At 34.8% G+C, this 9,171-nt stretch overlaps 2 long non-coding RNA genes across 2 annotated transcripts; one reads left to right on the top strand and one right to left on the bottom strand.

Annotated features, from left to right (window-relative positions):
• Positions 1-492: 492 nt before the first annotated feature.
• LOC127129006 (uncharacterized) lies at positions 493-7,220 on the bottom strand. Its single transcript, XR_007806116.1, has 2 exons — positions 6,502-7,220; positions 493-942 (listed from the first exon to the last, which is right to left on the bottom strand). It is a non-coding gene; the product is annotated as an uncharacterized LOC127129006 (long non-coding RNA).
• On the top strand, positions 6,119-8,554 carry LOC127128996 (uncharacterized). Its single transcript, XR_007806112.1, has 3 exons — positions 6,119-6,580; positions 7,215-7,388; positions 8,248-8,554. It is a non-coding gene; the product is annotated as an uncharacterized LOC127128996 (long non-coding RNA).
• Positions 8,555-9,171: the final 617 nt, after the last annotated feature.

The following is a 9,171-nucleotide window of genomic DNA, read 5'->3' as shown; positions in this document are numbered from 1 at the left end:
GCTGATAATTAGGTGATTGATCCGCTGTCGCGCGCGGATCAAAAACGAGTATTTTTGACAAAACGTAGTTAGCGACAAATTGACTCGGATTATCGTTCTCACAAGGATTCTTGAATGAATTAACCAATGATAGTAACAATTAATGGGGTTTTGGTTGGTTTAGGATTCAATAAAAAAATAGATTAAAATAAGTGATTATTGAAATAAGTTATAGCAACAATTTACTGATTCGGTCTTTGTCTATCATCGACTATCGTAATTCCAACCGCAGATTAACTATTCCTATTCGATTATAATATCAACTGACAAGCGAAATTGATAGTATAAGTTGTATGTTCCTATTATCCGAATTAAGCAAACGGGATTAAGTTTCATGAATTAAGCAAACATGAATTAAACGGACTCGATAACGAATTAAGCAAACGAAATCGTGACTATAGTTAGGATCACACAATCAATCGGATTAAATCAATATAGCATATGTAAATCAGATTAAGCAAACAAAATACATATATTAATATTGAAAGGAATAAAAAACCTGAATAAGAATTACTAAAATCTCAAGGTATCGGAACCCGAATACAGCAAATTATTTAGATCGATTAGTTCTTCATGAGAATTCTTGCCAAAGCTTTCAAGTATTTCGTGAATAGTGAATTATCCTCATGTTATGCAGCTACTAGGTATATGGAAAACAAGGAATTTGGTTTAAACCCAACTGGATCGAAAACATAACTCAAGCCCAAAACTAATGACCCTAAACTTAAATAAAACTAATGCTGCAACTTCAATGAATTTTCTGGCCCTGTTACAGTCTGATTCAGCTCTCGACTTCTGAACAAACATTGTAGATCTTTTTCTTAGCTTTCCATCGACATGTAGCACGTCTCAATCCGATACTCCTAGCTCAAGATATGATTTTTCTCGCGAAAGCTGCTAATGCTGAAAATTAAATACGAAAATTAAATAAGTGCAAAAATAACATAAATTATGAAAACACATTAAAACATAAAAATAATCAAAGCAAACTGAAGAAATGCTTAAGTACAAACATGAAAGAACGTGCATCAAAATGCACTGATCAGTGATATTCTTTTTTTACCTTTGGTTGGTTACCTTGTTAAGCTATCACTTGGCTGGTAGTTGGCAATCTTTCCTTTTGGGCTTATTACCTTTGTTAAACTATCACTTGGCTGATGGTTAGGTAATATTTATTTTTACCTTTTGTTGGTTACCTTGTTAAGCTATCACTAGGCTGGTAGTTGGTAATCTTTCCTTTTGGGCTTATTACCTTTGTTAAGTTATCACTTGGATGATAGTTAGGTAATATTCCTTTTTTACCTTCGGTTGGTTACCTTGTTAAGGTATCACTTAGCTGGTAGTTGGTAATCTTTTCTTTTGTGCTTATTACTTTTGTTAAGATATCACTCGGTTGATAGTTAGGTAATATTCGTTTTATACCTTCGGTTGGTTACCTTGTTAAGCTACCACTTGGCTAGTAGTTGGTAATCTTTCCTTTTGGGCTTATTACCTTTGTTAAGATATCACTTGACTGATAGTTAGGTAATATTTCTTTTTACCTTTGGTTGGTTACCTTGTTAAGCTATCACTTGGCTGGTAGTTGGTAATCTTTCCTTTTGAGCTTATTATCTTTGTTAAGTTATCACTTGGCTGATAGTTAGGTAATTTCTACCCCTAGTGGAGTTGAGTATCCCCTTTGATTGATTTTTTCCCCGTCAGAGTCTTGCTTTGATAAGTCTTCCCCTGTTGGGTCTTTGGGTCGTTTGTTTTATAACTATGCATTGGTTGCTTTCTAATACAATAGTTATTCTCGAGTCTAGTCGCTTCCCAGTAATTAATTTTCCTGGAGAGCATCCCTTTGTCTCCAACAATTTCGTGTCGTAGTTGTCTGCGAGTCTTTCCCTTTCATCTATGGAACTTTGTTTGTCCCCAGTTGGTTATCCCCTTTAGAATCTATTATTCCCCTAGAGAATTTCAGTCTCCTTGTTTCTCTAGTAGTCATTTGTCTTTCGTGGCGCTATATTCCTCAAAGAGATCCTTGTCTGCATTCAATCATATCATGACCATTTTTGCGGTATCTTAGGACCAAAAATTGGGTCTTCTGTATTTAAGTCTCTTCCATCTCGTCGAGACGAAGATTTCAATCTTCATATCTCTGAATTGAAGAAACTTAAATAAGGGCATCTATCATACCCTAATTTTTAACCCTAAGATCCCACATATCATTTGGATCCTTTCATACAAACAAGATCATACTTGTGTCTTCTCCCTCTCATCTCTGGGTTTTCCTTTTGTAGGGATCATCAGGCACCTCTTTGTTAGTTTTTTATATTTATGTTTATATGTTCATTTCTTATCTAACCACTAATCAAAATAGCAAAAAATATGTTTTGTTTACTTTAAGTTTATTGTGCAAGGTAGGGCTTTTCATCAAGAGCATTAAGCATGGTTCCTCATATAGGATTTGGGTTGATTCCTCAAGTAAAAGTATGTTCAACCATTGATTCTCAAGGGGATTAACTCTCAAAACATGATATTTAAGGTTCTCAAGCATCTTTCAACCTCATCTTGATCAAGAGTATCTCAAAGTTTTGTTGCTTATTTCTCAAGAAAAGTCAAAGGTCCGTGTGTTCATTTCCATGTCTTCTTCAACAAGTTACCTCAAGATTTAAGCAATTTAATCAAAATAATTTAAGGACACATTATTTTCATTTCATATGATCATCCATGTACCTTGAAATGCAAGAAAAGTCTAAGTACATTAATTATTTCTAAGAGGTTTGACCAAAAAGTCAACATTTGAAGTCAAAGTTCAAAGGCTCACAACTCCTTCAATTATCCATATTTTTGAATGCTTATTTTTGCATATGACTCTTCTAAATATCCCCTACAACTTATATTTACATGATAAGAGCCAATTATGCTTGGAGGATCATTGAACGTTTGAAGACATTATAGGTCATTTATGGACTTCGTGAAAAAAATTGACCTATTTTCAAGTGACTTTTTCTCAACTTTCAAGGTTCATAATTTCTTCAACTTTCAATATTGAGGCTGATTATTTTTGCACAATATCATTTGTAACTATATCTACAAGTTTTCTTCAAGGATCAAAGTCAAAATATGCTTGGAAGGCCATTGAATTCTTTGACACATTATAGGTCATTTTCAGCCATTTGGGACTTAGAATTTTCCAAGTTGCATTACCATATTTTTGTGCCAACTTCAACATGTCATAACTTTATGATCAAGCATCCAAATGCAACCTTTATTGGCATATTATGATACTTGATATGATGTCAACAAATTGCAAGAAGAATGGGATCAAAAAGCCTCCTGAGCAAATTCATGAGCATGAATTGAGCATCTTTGGCACAATGAGATTACCAATCACTTCCCTATAAATAGAGCAACATATTTGTGAAGCTAGCGAAAATATACCCGAACGCATCACACGCTCGAACATACAACAGAGCCGCCATCAAACTTGATTTATTCCCGAAGGAAAGGGAAAACATCGATAAAACCCGGGGGAAAAAGATATCTGGGTAAGAAAGTCGGTTATGCAAGGGGAGGATATTAGCACCCCTAACATCCATGGTACTCCATGGGAACCGTTTTGATCGTTCTTGCTCAAATGGGTGTTCTATCTAAAGGTTACTCGCGAAATAAAAAAGGATGGAAAAGAAATAGATAAAGTTCTCGGTGAGGATTGTGGTCCTCATGCCTACGTATCCTTATAGCTCAATAAGGAATTCAGAGCTCCGTAGCTCATAGAACTAATGGCGGGAGGTGAAAAGAAGTTGCGATAAAGGTATGGTCTGAACCAAAGGATAATGTGTTTTGAACTCCAACAAGGGATGGAATCTAAACTCAAGAGTAAAATAGGCGTTGACTAAGATGTGGGTAGCCAGAAGCGTTCACCACTATATATGGTATAGCCAAAAACAAAGAGAATTAAGTGTTTGTATACGAGACAAACATCTATTGGTTCACAAGGTGACACAAGATGGAGCTCAAAGTGATAGTGTGTTTGGCTCAAAGATAAGGTATATCACATGGAGTGACTGAAGAGGTGTAATTTGGAACCAAAGGTCAGGGTATATTGGAATCCATTGGAGAAATGGAATTTGTATCGTAGAGGGAAATGGCGTTTTAGCAACAAAAAAAAGGAATAAAGTGTTTGGGTACAAGCCAAATAACTATAGGTACAAATGTGGATTGCCGTTATATCGTCCTAAAATGGTATATATGGTATTCCAAAGAAAATTGTATCTGGTTTCAAAGAAACAGTATGTCACTGGGGTGATCAGTTTAAGGATTGAAGGTAGATCGTGGATAATGGAAGATATGAATGGTGCCCTAAGGCAAAAGGAATAATTAGGATTGTGCTCTCCAAGGATTTGCGTCCTCGTGCCTACGTATTATCATCATTCAATGAGAAAGTAAGAGCATTCCTAATTCATGGAACCATGAGAACAAAGAGAGAGATTGATAGTGATGAAAAGTATAACTTGCACCAACAGAATGGTAACATGGGAACCCACAAAGGAAAATGAACTTTGAACCGAAGAGTAAACATGTGTCATATCCAAAAAAGAAGGAATTAAATGTTTGGTTACGAGTCAAACAACTCTTGGTTCATAAGGTAGATTGTCGATATATCATCCTAAAAGGGTATATGGGGTCCACAGGAAAGTATTGTCGGTACAAGGAACAATATATCACTTGTTGGGGAACATTCATTTTGAAATCAAAGAAGAATAATTTATTAGATCCATGAAGGAATAAACTCTAAATCGAAGAGTAAAAAAGAGTCTTAGCCAAAAAAAAAAGAATAAAATGTATGGGTATGAGCCAAACAACTCTTGGTTCACAAGGTGAACTATCGCTATATCGTCCTAAAAGGATGTACATAGAGTCCAAGAAAAAGTGATTTTGATCTCAAAAAGATGGTATTGATTGAATGGAGAAATTAATAAAATTAATAAATAGGGTAGCGCGCGAAGAATCTGAATCCTCCTGCCTACGTATTCTCACCGTGCAATGAGAAAGTCAGAGCTTTCGTAGTTCAGCCCACTAGGGCTGACATCAAGAGAAGGCAAGAGAAATGATTGATGATGAAATATGGAGAGTGTTTGAAAATCATTTGATACGAATCACACTAAAGTCTATGAATGAAGGTGAATGCTTCGAATAGCTAGCGCCTATGCCCCATATGCAAAGTCACTCTAGACAAGGGTAGGAGAAACTTTGTCTCATAATTCCTCATTACATAAGGCTCATGGCATGTGATATTTATCATAACTAACAAGTTGTTAGGGAAGAATCCTCCTTGCTGCTCCTTGGGTTGATGTTGCTTTAGAGAAGAAAACATGGCAATTTATTCTATTCATATTGTATTAATGTCTATGAATGAAGACAAATGCTTTGAATAGCTAAGGCTTATGCCTCGTACACAAAGTCACAGTAGACAAGGGTAGGAGAAAATATGTTTCATCATTCCTCATTACTTAAGGCTCGTGGCATACAATTTGAATCATAATTACCAAGTGTTGAGCTTTGTTGTATCTTGTATAATCCGCTGCTTAACTTGACTAGGATGCCTTGCATGAAAGTCTGGACTTGAAGCATGGAGATCCACAACATTAGAAATAGTCTTATCAAGTGATCAAGGGACTTTTGATCACTTGAATGGACTGTGGGATTATACTTGATCAAAGGATTTAGCTAATCAAAATTGCTTTTGATCAACTTAAATTGGATGGTTTGAATTAATTTGAGAATGATGGTTAACCTAGTCTAAAGGAGTTTACATGAATATTCAATTAGGGACAAAATTAAATCCTAATCATGATCATCCTAACTAACAACCTAAACATTAATAAAGTTCTAAAAATACTATTTTAACATTCAAGAAACCTAATTATTTAGAAATCTAACTAAATTTTAAAAGTTAATTAATACTCTAATTAATCCTATTTTTCTAAGGTTCTAAGCTAATTACCTAAAGGTCCTAATTACTCACTAAAATTCTAATTAACATCTTGAATCTAATTAGTCCTAAAAATCTAACTAAACTAATTAAACTAATCCTAAAAACTCTAAATGGCCTAATTAAAAACAATTAAAATTAAACAAATAAACAACAAAAATGAACAAAAACAAATAAACAACAAAAATGAACAAAAACTAAATAGCACCGGGAATTGCCTCAGGCGCGGTGGCCACCATAAACAACCATCAGATACAGCAAAGAATCTGTTTCTACCTCCCCAATCCAAATCTTCCTTGAATTTCAACCAAATCTGAATCTATCCTCAAAATCGGACAAAAGAATTCAAGAACCCTAGGAGTTCAACCATTAATTACACAGCGAAGGACAAGATTCAGAGCCATAATTGTTAGGGATTTAAATCGCCATGATGCAAGCTACAACATGATAACCTAATTGCAATAGAATCATGAAGATGAACCTACCTCCGAAGCTGAGAATTACTCCGCCAAAGTGTTGGATCGGAGAAGATGAAGCAGCGATGGGAAAATCACTTGAAATCTGGTATGCTCCTGCTCTTATCTTCTTCTTCTTTCTGATTCTCCCTCCTCTAAAGATCCTTCTTCTTCTTCTCCTAAAATGTATACCTAAGATTGTGCTTTGAGAGGGAGTAGAAGTTGCAGAGAGAACTCATGAGGTTGTGAAGAGAGTGATGGAATCATATAGAGGTTTTAGGACACCTTCATTCAAGGTCTAATGGTGATACGTTGCAGAAGGCTAGGGATGTGCTCTGAGTGATTATATTTGAGAGGTTGAAGATGATGCATAGATTCTGAGATTTTCGGTATTATGATCAGTCCCATTGGATGTATGTATGAGGTTTGATTTATAGGGATCGCAGCTTGTAACATAATGGGGCTTGTAACATAATGGGGCAGACTCGGGTAAAGTTTTTTTGAAGGTTCGGGAAGAGGTTAGGGTTAGTTCAATCAATTAGTAAGTTTGTTAGAAGAGTTAACACCATTAACTAGTTATGAAGTTAATTAATGCATTATTTAGTTAGCATTAACCAAAGGAGAATTAGTTGAAAGTTTGAACTATCATTTCTCTGTTAGTGAAATGTTAGTTAAACTGACTGTTAGAGGATTGAATATTTGAAATATGTATTATATTTTTGTATGGAATGCTAATGTTCCAGGTTTCATCATGTTCATGGTGATGATGGTGTGTCAAGGCTTGATAGATGTTGCTGGAGGTTATGATATGTGGATGTAGGGCATGGCTGTAAGTTCAAGGCAGATGTGTATTGATGCAACAAGTCATGGTGAGGTTGCAGCAGGTCAATGGTCATGGTTGGTGAGGTCATGTTTTGGTGAGTTCTCGCAAGTGGTTTGTCATATTGTATTTCATGTTCAGGAATGGTTTTCTAATGTTTTGATTGGTGGCTTGATTGGTGTAATGCTCTTTGTTATGATGGTTTAATGGACAAATTGAATGTAATCTTGCAGGTGTTGCTCATACGTCTTGTTGTTGTTATGTAGTTCAATTTTTACAAATAGGTTTAATAATGATTGATGCTTTTTGCAAATTCCATGGCTGCCATGTATGTTACTTGATTGAAGTGAGATGATATGCCATGCTTGTATGTTAACTGTTGATATGCTTATTGTTGTTAGCTGATTGAGATTATTTAGTGTGAATTAAACTTGACAGTTAGTGAATTTTAATGAGTAAATTAATATCTATGTTACTGTATTTGTTGTAATGTTAGAAATCAGTTGAAAAATCTTTTGAATGATGTCAATGCAAGCGGGTTAATTCATACTGAAAATTTATCTTGAAATTGTTAGAATTAGGACAAAAATAGTTAGTAATTGGAAGTTAAATGGGTTGGTTATGGTAGATTGTAAGTGTGTTATTATAGCTATATGAATGTTAGGTATGCTACTTTCTTAGTTTTGTTGATGATGTTTGCTATGAATGTTATGTTGATGGCTTGTTTTGAATCATTGCTTGAATGGATTTGTTGTAAATTGGTGAGCAAGGGTACATGGTTGTTACTTGACAAGCTGTTTTAATGTAGTTGTCTGCTACATTATTGTATTTTGCATTTCCACGTAGGATTTTATGAGTGCTTGATACTTTAACATGAATGTTGCAAGCTATTTTAAATGATATGATAATGGTTGAGATATTTAGCTTGTTGTTGGCTGATATGCTGATGATTGAAGCTTGCTTGGCATGGAACTACATGAAAGCTCATGGTGATGGTTTGGAGAAAACTAAGTTTACTTGCTCATGAAGAAATGTTTGGTCATGCAATCAAGTGAAAGGATGCAAAATAATGAAGAATCAATGTGGAAATTATGCGTTAGGTCTAGGAATTGGGTCGGTTGACTTTGGTTAATTGGTTGACCAAAAAGCCAACAGTTGACCAAAAGTCAAATGTAGGTCAAACTTTATTTTTTTGTAAAAAAAATTTGTATGAAACTTTGTAAATGTACTTGTGTGAATGAAATGGACCATTGAATTGAAATAGCCCTTTGGATTCAATGAAACAATGTCTTGCTTTTCAAATCAGAACCTTGCCTTCCAAATTTATGTATTAATCATAACTTTTGAACCATGTATCATGAACTTTGCAATGCTTGAACAAACGGACTTTGAATAAGAACTATGGAATTTGAAACAATTGACTAGGAATAAGGACTATGACACTTGAACAAAGGGACTATGAATGAGAACTATGAATCAAGAATCAATGGATTGGGAGTGCATGATGGAACATGAACCAATGAATGCACCATGGACTTAAATCAATTGACTATGATATTTGAATGAAACATGACTTTGAATGAGGAAATTGAATGAAAGTAGAATGCAATATTACTTGAATGAAAGCTTAGATAACACTTGAATAATAAGGCCTTGGATCAGGTGAATCATTAAGTAAGTAGACATGATAAGTCGTGGTCAATAGATGACCAATCCTGAGGTTGACTTTTACTTGACCACAATCAAGAATGAGGTTGACTTTGACTATAAATAGAAATGGTATGACACATCCATAATGATCAAGAACCATGTTCAATGAATTGGGGTTCCACAGTCAATCACAAAATCAATAGACAAACCACATTGTCCATAAATGCCAA

The sequence above is a fragment of the Lathyrus oleraceus genome, chromosome 1 (assembly GCF_024323335.1).
Source record: "Lathyrus oleraceus cultivar Zhongwan6 chromosome 1, CAAS_Psat_ZW6_1.0, whole genome shotgun sequence".
NCBI lineage: Eukaryota > Viridiplantae > Streptophyta > Magnoliopsida > Fabales > Fabaceae > Lathyrus > Lathyrus oleraceus.
The sequence above is the reverse complement of the archived record's forward strand: the minus strand, read 5'-3'. Positions and strand labels throughout refer to the sequence as shown.